The sequence below is a fragment of the Protopterus annectens genome, chromosome 15.part0 (assembly GCF_019279795.1).
Source record: "Protopterus annectens isolate FY-2018-M chromosome 15.part0, PAN1.0, whole genome shotgun sequence".
In the NCBI taxonomy this organism is placed as follows: domain Eukaryota; kingdom Metazoa; phylum Chordata; order Ceratodontiformes; family Protopteridae; genus Protopterus; species Protopterus annectens.
The window spans coordinates 366,618,418-366,634,495 of NC_056749.1; the positions used below are offsets into that span (position 1 = coordinate 366,618,418).

The following is a 16,078-nucleotide window of genomic DNA, read 5'->3' on the forward strand; positions in this document are numbered from 1 at the left end:
GAATGTGGTATGAAGGAACTTGAGCAGTAGGGAGTACATAAATATTTGGGAATAGATAAAGGATTGCCAATAAACGATGACCAAATGTAAATAAAATTTAGTAAGGAACATTTTAGAAGACTAAAATTAATAATGAAAAAAAAACTGACATCTAGGAACAAAGTGCAAGCTATAAACCAATTTGCTCTTCCTGTTCTAACTTACAGTTTTGGGGTTACTGACTGGCCCCAAAAGGCATTGGATCAGTTGGACAGGAAAACTACAAAAATGTTTCATGCTTATCAAATAATTTATAAAAAAAAACAATGCATACCAAAGTTATGTAGTGCCCATTCTGAAGGAAGTATGGGTCTCCTTGAAACTGATTGCATGCATAGATCTGCAAATGTAGGCCTGATTACATATCTGCTGATCTCACAAGATCCATAGTATAAGTTTTAAAACATGAGGAGAACAACTCTAAGTTGACTTCCCTGCTTTTTAGCAGAAGTATATTGGTGTCAAGCAGGAATGGAAATCAAATCAGAAGTAGACAAAAGTCAGGAAGCAACTGAATGTACCAAAAAAACGAAAGAATATAAGATGAAGGATCAGATGAGAAGGGAAAAATGTGGAAAGGGCAGAAATATAATTGTAAGTACAGAAGACTACTTGAACAACTTAATGCTGATCAGGATCTCACGTACAAATGGTTAAGAAGAGGTGAATGTAAACCAAACGAAGAAAAGTTACTATTGGTAGCCCAATATAGCGGACTATTGGCTTACAAAGTCCATTTAACATGTCAGAGAAACAGAAAAATGCAGGTTTTGTAAAACAGAATGAAAAACAGTCGCACAACTCGTTGCTAGGTGTGATACACTAGTGGCAGAAGACCAGTATACTGAAAGGCTGTTGCCTTGGGGATTATGCAAACATAATACAGAAATAGCTGATAAGCATTGGAAATATAAGCTACAAAGTGTTATAGAAAATGATGAAGTTTATATAACATGGGATCATCCATTACCAATAGTTCAAAAAATAGATGTGACAAAACTAGATATAGTGGTCCATGAGAAGAAGACAACAGTAGTATTGATCATTGTAATTACTACACCCAGTGACTACAGGGTCTTATGTATGTAGAGACACAAAGTCATAAAATACCAGGATGTGCAGGCAGAAATGAGGGCAATGTGGACGAAAGATACTCAGACAGTTGCAATAGTAGTAGGAGCAATGGGTTTCATAAAAAACTTACAATCATATTTAGATATGTTACAATACATGTAACTCCATATGACTTACAGAAGGAGTCTGTCCTCGGCACATTGCGGGTGCTGCGAAGAGCACTTTTGGCTAACATCAAAGAGCAAAACAATGTTAATTTCATGAACTTTCATCATACTTTGACTTAGGAAGAGGGTCCATTTCTGTGATGGTATTAGAAGCCCAAACGTTTTGACAAAATTAAACTGGGAGAAGCCAGATTTAGCAGCAATGTTACCTGCTCCACAGAAAATACCCTGAAATATACTCCCCCCAACTATCACTAGGGAACAGGTTCTCAATGCACTCTCAAAGGCAAAAAATATTGCACTGAATTGCCCTGATAATATCCTAGGATGCTTCCTTAATAGCATAAAACATGACCTATCAGGACTACTAAAATCACTATTTAACGGTATCCTCCAGACAAGCTTTGTGCCAACTGAATGGAAAACTGCAACTGTCATCCTTCTGCAGAAGAGCAGCTCATCTACAGACCCATAAATCTGACTAGTCTGTCTTACCCAAGGCCAGAGAAAGAATTATCATAGAAATGATAAACGACGACACAGGAAACCTTCAGACCTTTGACCCAAACTTTTTTTTTCATCCTGGCTAAGGCATTCAACAAAATACCCCACTCAGACATCATAGACAAACTCCAGAAATTAGATAAAAACCCATATGTAAAGTGGGTAACCAGTTGGATCACAGAAAGGACCCAAGAAGTTAGGCTAGGGTAGTATATCTCCACAAAGAGACCATTCATTAGTGGGGTCCCTCAAGGCTCTGTGCTAGGTCTACTCCTTTTTGGCATCTACTTCTCTGAACATAAGGCCAGCATCATGCACCTCTGGCTGACCAAGTTTGAAGACTACTGCCAACTAGGTGCAGTCATTGAATCTCCTATTGACATAAATACCCTGCAGGAAGGCCTGACACAGACTAAGAACTGATTCCAGGGCCGTGGTCTAAAACTCAATGCCAAGAAATGCATACTGGTATATGTTGGCAAAACGGCTACCAATGGAATATACCACACTGATAATATACTCCTAAGAGAAGACCCAGTAATTAGGAACTTGGGAATGTATGTAGACAGTATATATTTATTATTTACTGACATTTAATTGTTGGGAAAGTCCATCAAAAAAACAAAAAAATAATCCTTGTTTTCCCGCCTCTCCTCGACTAGTTTAGACCAGTTTACAGGCATTGCTGTATTCTGGGCTGTGGTGTAGTTCCTGTGTTGTCCATTACGTTACCTGGATAGAAGGAAGTTTCTTTGCTCACCAGTGGGAGTGGGGAGCCTTGAGCAGCCTACCTGTCCCTGTAGGAAGTGACCTCAGCGCAACAGCTGTAGTAATTGGTTGTTTTGGACCATTTCTAGCTCTTTTGTAGTTCCCTGTTTATAATCCACCTCTGGGCGTTTTTTCTGGCTATACTTTTTTAGCTGTTTGCTGCATTATTTTAAAATCTGCACTTAAAGTTACTTTTTAGTCGAATTTGATCGAAAGTTTGTTTGTTTAATTTAACTGTTGAGGCTGCCCACTAAAGTGTGCTAGCCTGTGTAACTGATTTATCACTGTTTCTGCATTTTCTGTGTGTTTCTATCAAAAAAACAAAAAAACAATCCTTGTTTTCCCGCCTCTCCTCGACTAGTTTAGACCAGTTTACAGGCATTGCTGTATTCTGGGCTGTGGTGTAGTTCCTGTGTTGTCCATTACCTTACTTGGATAGAAGGAAGTTTCTTTGCTCACCAGTGGGAGTGGGGAGCCTTGAGCAGCCTACCTGTCCCTGTAGGAAGTGATCTCAGCACAAGAGCTGTAGTAATTGGTTGTTTTGGACCATTTCTAGCTCTTTTGTAGTTCCCTGTTTAAAATCCACGTTTGCGCGATTGTGTGCATAGTGCCAGTTAAACAAGGTTAAACTTTTTCTGGCTCCGCCAAGTCTGCTCTTCAAATTTTCCCTTAAGGAAGCTCTACTCTTAGTATAATCAGACTACTTGCTATATTATAAGCCTAGCAATTGTTCTCAAAACTTCTCTAAGTAAGCACTCTCGTACTAAGTAAGCACTACATCCACCTACCACCCCTGTGAATATCCACTTCCCTTAAAGGCACAACACTCCCTTATACTGTTCTAGCATGTCGAGTGGTAGATTACTGGCATCCTCTCCAGTTCAACTGGTTAATCTGGCTATCTTGAGACAATGCTACAATTGTCTCATGTACACAGACAACCCTCTCCTCCTCCCAACAAACACAAATACATGTGAGAGATGCAACTATATAGCCAAACTGGAGGCTGAACTCTCTCAACTCAGGGCTGGCATGACCAGACAGGAGGAGATGGTAACCACACACACAACAAACCCAGTCACACATAGACCTACCACAACTGCAAACCAAACACATAAAAACACAAAGACATACTCGGAGGCTCTAATAAAAAACTTACCAAAACAACAGAGGCTCCCAAAGCAGACATCCAAAATCCACCACCTCAAAACAAAACACATGCAACACATACTTCAATAAATCAGTGTGTCAACCAATCACAGCCCTTAAGGCCAGACACCATGCCTGATACACTAGTAATAGGTGACTCTATAGTCAGACACACTGATGTCCCGCTTACCAGGCTGAACAAGGAGAGGGTGACTGTGAGCTGCCTATCGGGAGCTAGGATCCGCCACATAACACATGCACTCAGGTCACTCCAAAGCAAGTACAAATATGACTCCACCATTGTCCATGCTGGCGTGAATGACCTGAGACATACCTCCCTGGACTACATGAAAAGAGACATAGAGGAGCTCTCTGATTATGTAGCCCAGGCTGGTATGACCCTGACCCTGAGTAGCATCTTGCCCTCACCAAGAATGATGCCACAGTACAAAGACAAGATGATCAGCTTTAATAATTGGCTCAAGTACTGGTTTCATTCTAAGGGGATCCAATGTCTGTCTGCCTGGGATGACATGTTGGACAAGCCACGCTGCTTCGCAAGGGATGGCTTGCACCTGTCACCACTGGGTTTCCGGATATTGGCTAAGGCTCTTGCCACCACAATAGTGCCTTTTTTAGGCAAGGCTCAAAAGACAAACCCACCTCCTTAGAAAACAAAAATGGAAAAAAACTAAGGGTAATGCTGCTCAATGCCAGAAGTCTAAATCTCAAGATGCAGGCACTCGATGCACTCCTCAGTATGGAGAACATCGACATCTGTGCGGTAAGTGAAACCTGGTTCAAGGCTCTTGAGAGCACCCCAGCACTACCAGGCTATACCTCGTATCATGCTTTTCGGCCCCAAAACCCGGGCCGAATCACAAAGGGAGGGGGAGTGTCCATATTCATCAAGGACACCCACACCTCCAGGTTAGTAGCAACACATGAAGCATCAGAGACCATACAGATGCAACTAACCATAGGCAAAACTGCTATGCAACTGGTAGCATGTTACAGACCACCCTCCCAATCTCAGGAACCCCACTCAGCCTTCCTGAAGACATTGGAGGATATGAATGTATCACAAAATACCATCGTACTGGGAGACTTCAACTACCCAAACATAGATTAGGTACATTATTCTAGCCCTAACACCCTAGCCCAAAGGTTCCTTAAATTCATAAATTCAAATGCACTGGAACAACTAGTCACCTCTCCCACTAGGGGAGATAATATACTAGACCTGATCATCACAAACATGGGGACAAAATGCTCCACACCGGAGGTATACCCCTCACTAGTGAGATCTGACCACAAACTAATCACCCTGGATATACATATCCCACCTCCACACCCAGCACAAAAGATCACAGTGAAAAACTTCTCAAAAGCAGACTTCACTCTTCTTAAGACTGAGATGGTATCCTTTAAGCCCACTGGGCCAGTGGATACCACATCCCACAATGCCGAATCCTTCACAAATGCTTTCTATGGACATCTCCAAGAATGCATGGATCATGCAATCCCAAATAAATCCAAGTCCCTTTCCACCAAAGGCAAGCGTCCTGTCTGGTGGACCTCAGCCATTAACAAATTGTATAATAAAAGAAGGAAGCTACTGCACAACAGAGCAAAATCCCATAAAGGGAAGACATTTCTGATCAACATTAGCAGAAAACTACATTCTCTCATAAAAATATCCAAGGCCAACTTTGAGAGAAAAATAGCTAAGGACACTAAAGATAACCACAAAGCCTTCTTCAGCTATGTTAGAAATCTGGGCGGAAACCCTCAGATATGCTCAGAGTTAGTTCACAACAACAAAAAATACACTGAACCCACAGATATTGCCAACATTCTGGCTGACAGCTTCAGTGCAAATTTCTCCCCTCCCTCACCCCCAAAAGAAGAAATACTTATCCCAGCTGAATGTAATCTCCCTGTCATCTCAAATGTCCAAGTGAGAGCCGCCCTCAACAAAGCTAAAAACACAGCATCAATGGGACCTGACGGTATCCCGGGTTGCGTGCTACGTGAACTCCAAGAGGAGCTAAACCCGCACATAAAAATGCTATTTAACCTTAGCCTTACTACAGGATATGTACCTGAACATTGGCGTACAGCAACAGTGGTCCCACTCCACAAAGGGGGTACCTCTACAGACCCTGGGAACTACCGCCCCATAAGCTTAACCAGTCTGGTCTGCAAAGCTATGGAAAGAATCATTGTGGAACTCATAAACAGAGACATAAGGGACCTACAGACACTTGACCCCACCCAGTTCGGCTTTGTAAAGGGCAGATCCTGCCTTTTTCGAAACAGTCACTAGAGCCATTGATGAGGGCAAAGCAGTCCATGCAGCCTATCTGGACTTGGCTAAGGCCTTCGACACAATACCCCACTCAGGCATCATAGATAAGCTCAACAGCTTAAACGTAAACCCTTATGTCACTAGATGGGTTGCAAACTGGCTAAAGGACAGAACCCATAAAGTTAAAATTGCTGGAGCAATGTCAGACTCAAAGCCAGTCACAAGTGGTGTCCCACAGGGATCTGTCCTGGGACCCCTCTTGTTCGGCATTTATTTCTCAGATGTTAAAGCAAACATGGGAGGGTTGTGGCTGACAAAGTTCGCAGATGACTGCAAACTAGGCGCCAATACACCAGCGGACACATACATCCTACAAAAAGGCCTCACAGAAACGGACAACTGGTGCCGGAGTCACGGCCTTAAACTAAATGCCAAAAAATGTATAGTCATCCCCTTTGGGAAAAACAAAGTACCCACAAATTATCATATAGACAGCAACCCACTGAGTACAGAAAAAGTAATCCGAGACCTAGGGACCCAAGTTGACAGCGACCTCTCATTTGACACCCACGTTGCCAAAGTGGTTAGAAAAACATTCTACCTTGCACACCTCATCATGAAGGGATTCACATCCAGATCCAAGGATGTCATTGTACCTCTATACTCCTCCCTCATCAGACCCATGATTGAGTACAATGCCCCATTTGGTATGTACCTCACCTGGCATTTTCAACAGCTGGAGAGACCACAAAAGTACCTTACCAAGAGGATCAAGGGTCTCCAACATATGTCTTATTCTGCCAGACTAAAGAAACTCCAGCTCTATTCAGTAGCATACCACCTGCTCAGAGATGATCTCTGCCTGACGTACAAGGCCATGTCCAATCAGGATCTGATGGACATGCTCCACCTCAAAAAATCCAAATCCATCAGGTCCACGAGAGCTAAAGACTTAAACCTCGGCACAAGTATGAATAGGACATGCTGGAGGGATAGATTCATAACCCAGATTCTTCCCATGCTTTGGAACAAGATCCCAGTTCATGTTAGGCAGAGCCCCTCACTGACTCTCTTCAAGAGAAATCTTGATGAGTGGATGGGAGATCGTAAGTTTACCCCAGGGGTCACACATCTGTGTCACTGCTAGACAGGGGCACAGTAAACTAATTCTATTATATAAGGGGGCCTTCATTGTGTCACTACTAGACAGAGGCACAGTATTCTAAATCTATTCTGTGCATTTTTGTACCATTTCATGGGGTGGCGAAAGCCACATCACTATGGCTAGGCTTACAAATGACCCAGGGCAGATAGCCTAGTTCTAAACTATGAAACAAAAAGTTCCAAACAAGTTTGTGATTTGTGTGTGTAATTATTCAATAAACAGTCACACTGGCTAATGCTATATGTCATTTTTTGAGGGGGAGGGAGGGTCAAAGAGATGACAAAACTATAAAAAATATATAAAGCACATACAAGAAAAGCAGAAAGAGTGTGTTTGTAAACCTTGATGTGTATGCAGAGTGAAAATGTTAGTATTGTGTGCTTTAATTATGTAGTTAATGAAAGTAATGCAAACAATTTGCAGTGCTGTTATGTTTTGTTTTTTCCTTGAAAGTGTACCACTGCTGTTGATTTAAATGGTCTTCTATGGGTAGATGTTTTAGATAGAGATGGATCTAAAAACTAGTGTTCATATATTTATTTGTTTTGTTAATTTGTAATGCATAAAATGGTTTAGCAATATTTGTGAAAAATAAATATGACATGACTAAATGCAGTATTTTGCTTACTAAAAGGTTACCCTTTAGCTGGAGGACTACCAGTACATACTGTAAAAAGTAAACATTCTGTTTAAAGTACATTCAGTGTCTTTCCAGTAAAGATGATTATAAGTCCTTCCACAGCTCATTAAACTCCATGACCCCGAAAATATTCATTTAAAAAGAAGATTCTGAACTACTGAGCTAGGAGTGTTGGTTGTATTACTACTGCTGTTTCTGTTAAAGTTCAGATTTCGTCGTCTTCTGGCTTTTCCCAGTTAGGGGTCACCACAGCAGATCACCTGTCTGCTCATGATCGGCAGTGGAGTTTTACAGTGTCAAGTTGCCAGCCCGGCACCCAACCTTCCACAGAAGGCACACACATGCACTCACACCTAGGGCCAATTTAGAGTGTCCAGTCCACCTACAGCATGTCTTTGGGATGTGGGAGGAAACTGGAGCACCCAGAGGGAACCCACATGACCACAGGGAGGGCATGCAGAATCCGCACAGAAGGCATCCCAGCCAAGGATCAAACCAGGGAACCTCTTGCTGTGAGGTGACAACGCTAACCACTGCACCACCGTGGCTGCCCAAAGTTCAGATTTCTTATTAAAGTTTCTAAATCATATTTAAGTGTTTGGATTGTATTCCATTTTATTTTTTTAACCAGGGTAGAGCACTTAGCTACCTGGACTTTTTTCAGACTCAGTCTGGAAGCACTGTCTGTTTAAATCACTTCCTGACAGTCACACAGTATGCAAACAGAGACTGAACAAATAAAATCCTGAATTACAGTAAGAATTTCAATAAAAGCTCATAGCCTTAACCCACTCTGTTAACTGTCAGACAATGTTAACCTTTACTGAACAAAAAATATGAAGTGTCATGATTTTTTAAGTAGACAGGCATTTGCTGAGCTGGACAAACATATTCTTGAGGATGAACTCTATTTAGTGATATATCTAAATGACCATCTGTTTCCATTAGAACTGATTTAAGAAACGCATGTTTACATAAACTGTCTATTTGTAAATGATGACATCACAGTAATAAGCAGTTCAATATTTTGGCCATAAGAGACTCCACCGTGAGAGAGACAGGTGTTCTACTCGCCATGCTCAGTAAGGAAAGAGTCCTGGTCAGTTGCCTATTGTGGCCAGAATAAGCTAAAATACACAAGATCTCAAGTCGTTGAACCACAAGTACCCTGGCTGGTATTAGCCTAGCATTGAGCAGCATTCTACCTTCTCCAAAGGCGATGCCACAATATTAACAGAAGACATTTGACTTTAATAACTGGGTTAGTTTTTGGTGTCATTCAAAGGGGGTACAATATTTGTCAGCATGGGAGGATATGGTTAACAGATCCACACTGCTTTACCAGGAATGGTCTGCACTTGTGCCCATCTGGGCTTTTGAATATTGGCTAAAACCTTGTCCACCCCCATTGTGCCTATTTTCAGCATTGCTGACCTGATAAACATTCCAACAAAGCAAAATCAACCCAAGAAAATGTAGGAGTTCAAACAAGAAACACCACTGTCTGCAAGCCTTCCTCACCCTGGAAAATGTAGACATTGATGCAGTTACTAAGAAATGGTTTAAAGCCGTGGAGAGCACCCCAGCAGTGCAGGGCAACTATGTCTTCTACAGATTTAGACCAGCTTTTGCACAGGTGGAAGTGTCTCAGTTTATTTTAAAAACCAACATACCTCAAGGCTGATCAAACTTTGACTCACTTGTGCTTCTCCACATCCAAATTATTATAGGCAAAATCCCATACTGTATCGTTGCAAGCCATATGTCCTCCTCTATGACCCATGAAACATACTTAAATGTGCTTGAGACACTCATCATTCCACCCAACACCATGTTCATGGGTGACTGTAACCACCCCGCTGTAAGCTGGGAATCATACATGACCCCAAACATGCAGGCACAGAGATCCTTGTTTTTTGTAAATACAAATTCACTGGACCAGCTGGTCTGTACACCCAAACCAGTATACGATTACCAAAAAAAAAAGTTTATTAAACAATCCAAGCAGTCAAATGCTTTTGCCTTGCATCGGGGCTTCATCAGAACTGCTGTATCACATTAAACCATGACTATAAGTACTATAACTAGCAGTCATGTGATAAAAAAACAACCAATGAACAAAACAGTCTTATGTAATCTAATGATGAAACAATCAAAAAATTAAAAATAAAAAGATTATTTGTAGCAATTGACATATTTTGGATGTGTGTGTGATGGAATTATAATAAAAATGGTAACTAATTTCTGTACCAATAAAAAACTGATCATCCCTCCAAACTTTTTAACTTTAAAATAGGGGTGATGGAACAACATTCATTAAGACCAAGGGGGGGGTAAGAGATGTAACCCAGGAAAGTTTTGAAATAATTACAAGGTGAATGTACTACTATTTAATAACACCCAGGGAAAATTCCAAGCTGCTCCAAACCCTGAGAACACTTCTGACTGTGGAATTGTTCACAGAAACCCTATGTAATCATAAAAATAGCTGCATAGAGACAACTGAAAAAATAAGCCACTCTGGTGGAATCCTATCATCAGTAGGTTGTACAACAAAAAGAAGAAAATCATGACAAAAAATTAGGAAGTACCAATGCCAAGTAAGTTAAAAACTCCCTCATCAACCTAAACAAGACATGCAAGGGCTTTGATAACTCTACTAAAACCAAATATGAGATACAAATAGCCTCGCAGGCCAATGACAAGCTCATGGCATTCTTCAGCTATGTCTGCAACCTCAAAGACTGTACACAACAATGTGCCATACTAATTGTTAACAGAGTCAACTATACTGAGACAGAAGGTATAGCAATGGAAAATGGGTAGATGATAAAATCAGCAAGCAAAAGTGAGTCATATTGCTGGAACTGAATTAATTCTAAAGTCTTAGTGAGTACCTTCATGCGGAGGACCCTATTTCTGCAAAATCTCACCAAGGTGACACTGACATATATAGACTGTATTTTATATATCACATATCATGGACAGAACTAGGTTAACAAATAAAAAAGACAGCTGGGTAGACAAGTCAAAGGATAAAAACGAGCCCAATCCTGGAGGGTGCACTGGTGCCAGGACTGGAGAAAATGACAGTAGAATTCTTAAGACATAGTAACATTCCTACAATGGGATTAGGCCAGGATCAGGATGCCCCCCACCCCTGTTGTAGAAGGAAATAGTAGTCCACAAAAACTGAAAGACCAAAAAAGAGTCATAAAGATGGTAGAGTGGATTCTTGAACAATATAAAAAAGAAATAGGACAAACAAAAGAGAGAGATCTGATATGGTGCAATATTTATGCAAAGGAGAAAGCCAAACTAATCAACACAAAAAGTAGCTCTAGAGATATTTGAAGAAAAATAAAGGCAAAGACAACCAGATATGGAAAATTGCACAATACAAAAAATAAGATCACAAAGGGACAGAAGATTATTAAGTAGAATCTAAATAAATAGAAGCTGAAATTATGGAATACCTGTGAAGTGAAGGATTTAGTTTAGAAAGTCTAACTCAGGTTATGTCACAGCATGAAACAACAAGTCCCCCAAAGTAAGGAGAAAAAGGAGGAGAGGGAGGCATATGAAGAAATATGGACATAGGAAAGAAAAAAAATATTTAAAAAGCAGCACCAAAGATATTTGAAGAGAAATACAGGCAAAGGCATCTGGATATGGAAAATTTTGCAACACAAAAAATAAGAAAACAAAGGGGGAAGTAGAAAAGAGACTTAGTAATGGAGAAGTTAATGAAATATAAATTGAAGTTATGGATTGCCTGCAAAGTGAAACATTTAGAGTAGAAATTCCAACTCTGGTAACATCACAACATGATAGAACAATGTGTCCCCAAATTAAGGCGAAACCAGTGGTATGGGAAGTACCTGACCAGTTGCCATATGAAGACACTTTGGAGCCTTCAGTAGGAAACCAATGCAAAAGTTCAGTTGGAGTTGCACAGCAAGGGAAGGAAACTGTGGCAACTCTCATGCAGACAATGTTGTGGAGTGATAGGCCAGTGAGTTCCCATATGAAAGAGCAACGGATGATACAGGATGAAGCTGAAGAGAATATGTCACAGGAAGATGTTCTGGAACTTTCTGTTGAATGCCTGTAGGAAAGTGAGAACAAGGAATGTGCCCTTAGTTTAGAAGACGTGAGGAGTTGCTTGATTTAATAGAGATGGACATATTAAAGTCAATGAAAGAAGGATACTTCAGTAAGTCAATAAGGCCTAAAATATTAGAAGTTTGATAAAACAAATGAACAGAGTAATGAGGACTGTTTACAGAAATGCATATATATATATATATATATATATATATATATATATATATATATATATATACTGTGCAACAAAATTCATAAAGTCTTAACAGAAAAAATACAGGGCGATAAGGGAAAAGAAGGGAAGAAATCAAATGCCATCATGGAAGCATCAGACAGAAACAACTATAAAGCAATTATGACAAGAAGTGTCACTGTTAGAAGAGTACAGAAGAAGACACATTTGGAGAAATATTTATGAAGACCCTGTGGAACATAAAAATGTTGAATGGATAAAACAAGTAAAAGAAACAGAAGTTCAGATGTACACAATAATGATCTGGGATGAAGTAATTGCCACAGAAATTGAAACATAATTAAGAAGGCTCCTAACTAGAAAACCCTCTATATGATGAAGTCCTTATGTAGTGGAGATATATGAAAGACTTTAACATTTGGTTTTATTGCCTTTTTTGTAAAGAACACCTTTAAACTCTCATGTTACAATTGTGAATCCAAGCATTATAATGTAATTTATATTACCTTATGCATACTGTATTGTTTGTAAACATTTTTATGGTGTATGTAATACTTTGTGGAGCTTTTCTCCCTGGGCATCTGCTGAAAAAGGGCACAAGCTCAGTCAGACATTCCCTGTCAACAAATGTCAAATAAATAAATTATCCCAGGGATAAAAATTCAAAGGAAGATATTCCAGGGTGACTCTTTGTCACCACTTCTCTTGTGTCTTGCCCTTAACCCGCTAAGCTGTCTACTTAATAGATCAGGTCACGGTTACAGTTTGGTTCCGAGAAAGCAAAGTGTAAAGGCGTCTCATGTTCTTTTATGGATGATTTAAAACTGTAAAGCTCATTAGATGAGGAAATGAAAGCACAACTGCAAGTGATCAAAGCTTTCTTAGATGATAGAAGAATGTCATTTAATCTTGACAAATGTGCAAAAGCAGCCTTTAAAGTAGGAAACCTGCAATACCAAGAAAATATCAGTCTGGGACAGGAATGTGGTATGAAGGAACTTGAGCAGTAGGGAGTACATAAATATTTGGGAATAGATAAAGGATTGCCAATAAACGATGACCAAATGTAAATAAAATTTAGTAAGGAACATTTTAGAAGACTAAAATTAATAATGAAAAAAAACCTGACATCTAGGAACAAAGTGCAAGCTATAAACCAATTTGCTCTTCCTGTTCTAACTTATAGTTTTGGGGTTACTGACTGGCCCCAAAAGGCATTGGATCAGTTGGACAGGAAAACTACAAAAATGTTTCACGCTTATCAAATAATTTATAAAAAAAACAGTGCATACCAAAGTTATGTAGTGCCCATTCTGAAGGAAGTATGGGTCTCCTTGAAACTGATTGCATGCATAGATCTGCAAATGTAGGACTGATTACATATCTGCTGATCTCACAAGATCCATAGTATAAGTTTTAAAACATGAGGAGAACAACTCTAAGTTGACTTCCCTGCTTTTTAGCAGAAGTATATTGGTGTCAAGCAGGAATGGAAATCAAATCAGAAGTAGACAAAAGTCAGGAAGCAACTGAATGTACCAAAAAAATGAAAGAATATAAGATGAAGGATCAGATGAGAAGGGAAAAATGTGGAAAGGGCAGAAATATAATTGTAAGTACAGAAGACTCCTTGAACAACCTAATCCTGATCAGGATCTCACGTACAAATGGTTAAGAAGAGGTGAATGTAAATCAAAAGAAGAAAAGTTACTATTGGTAGCCCAGTATAGTGGACTATTGGCTTACAAAGTCCATTCAGAGAAACAGAAAAATGCAGGTTTTGTAAAACAGAATGAAAAACAGTCGCACAACTCGTTGCTAGGTGTGATACACTAGTGGCAGAAGACCAGTATACTGAAAGGCTGTTGCCTTGGGGATTATGCAAACATAATACAGAAATAGCTGATAAGCATTGGAAATATAAGCTACAAAGTGTTATAGAAAATGATGAAGTTTATATAACATGGGATCATCCATTACCAATAGTTCAAAAAATAGATGTGACAAAACCAGATATAGTGGTCCATGAGAAGAAGACAGCAGTAGTATTGATCATTGAAATTACTACACCCAGTGACTACAGGGTCTTATGTATGTAGAGACACAAAGTCGTAAAATACCAGGATTTGCAGGCAGAAATGAGGGCAATGTGGACGAAAGATACTCGGACAGTTGCAATAGTAGTAGAAGCAATGGGTTTCATAAAAAACGTACAATCATATTTAGATATGTTACAATACATGTAACTCCATATGACTTACAGAAGGAGTCAGTCCTCGGCACATTGTGGGTGCTGCAAAGAGCACTTTTGGCTAACATCAAAGAGCAAAACAATGTTAATTTCATGAACTTTCATCATACTTTGACTTAGGAAGAGGGTCCATTTCTGTGATGGTATTAGAAGCCCAAACGTTTTGACAAAATTAAACTGGGAGAAGCCAGATTTAGCAGCAATGTTACCTGCTCCACAGAAAATACCCTGAAATATACTCCCCCCAACTATCACTAGGGAACAGGTTCTCCGTGCACTCTCAAAGGCTAAAAATATTGCACTGAATTGCCCTGATAATATCCTAGGATGCTTCCTTAATAGGTTCATAGGTTCATAGGTTAGTACTAGGCTAACTGCCCTTGCAAGCCATTGTAAGCCTAGCCAGTTATCCCTTGTGAGGCTCAAACCCTGCACCTTGTCTTTGTAAGGTAAACACCTTAACCACTAGGCCACCCTCCCAACCATGACCTATCAGGACTACTAAAATCACTATTTAACAGTATCCTCCAGACAAGCTTTGTGCCAACTGAATGGAAAACTGCAACTGTCATCCTTCTGCAGAAGAGCAGCTCATCTACAGACCCATAAATCTGACTAGTCTGTCTTACCCAAGGCCAGAGAAAGAATTATCATAGAAATGATAAACGACGACACAGGAAACCTTCAGACCTTTGACCCAAACTTTTTTTTTCATCCTGGCTAAGGCATTCAACAAAATACCCCACTCAGACATCATAGACAAACTCCAGAAATTAGATAAAAACCCATATGTAAAGTGGGTAACCAGTTGGATCACAGAAAGGACCCAAGAAGTTAGGATAGGGTAGTGTATCTTCACAAAGAAACCATTCATTAGTGGGGTCCCTCAAGGCTCTGTGCTAGGTCTACTCCTTTTTGGCATCTACTTCTCTGAACATAAGGCCAGCATCATGCACCTCTGGCTGACCAAGTTTGAAGACTACTGCCAACTAGGTGCAGTCATTGAATCTCCCAATGACATAAATACCCTGCAGGAAGGCCTGACACAGACTAAGAACTGATTCCAGGGCCATGGTCTAAAACTCAATGCCAAGAAATGCATACTGGTATACGTTGGCAAAACAGCTACCAATGGAATATACCACACTGATAATATACTCCTAAGAGAAGACCCAGTAATTAGGAACTTGGGAATGTATGTAGACAGTATATATTTATTATTTACTGACATTTAATTGTTGGGAAAGTCCAACTGGTAGGAGCCTATTTTCAGTGGAGGCCTTGGGAGAAGAGCTCCAAAGTATTGCAAAACATTTTAAGAACAGATCCACACAGAACAATAATGTTACAGTCTTGTAAAATAATACAACAAACAGTAACATGGTCTTTGACCATCATATATCTGTTGTAGTTAGGAAATCATTCTGTGTTGCGTATCTTATAAGCAAAGTATGGCATCTTGCTCCAACGATGTTATTGGTCCACTGTACTCTGCCCTCATCAAGCCAACCTTTGAGTACACTGACCCCTTTGGTGTTTAACTGGTCAGGCATATACAACTGGAATGTCCACAAAGGTTCCTCACAAAAAGAATACATGGTATAAACAACATGTCATACATGGACTTCCTAAAAGCCCTATTCCTGTATCCCTAACTCTGTACTCTGCTTCCTACAGACTTCTAAGAGGCAATCTGTGACTGACCTACAA

General features: G+C 40.0%; 1 protein-coding gene across 1 annotated transcript in view; it reads right to left on the reverse strand.

The window, feature by feature from the left end:
- Nucleotides 1-16,078, reverse strand: part of TRPC5 (transient receptor potential cation channel subfamily C member 5) — a 2,601,559-nt gene that overhangs the window by 189,580 nt on the left and 2,395,901 nt on the right. The gene's annotated exons all lie outside the window — the stretch shown is intronic.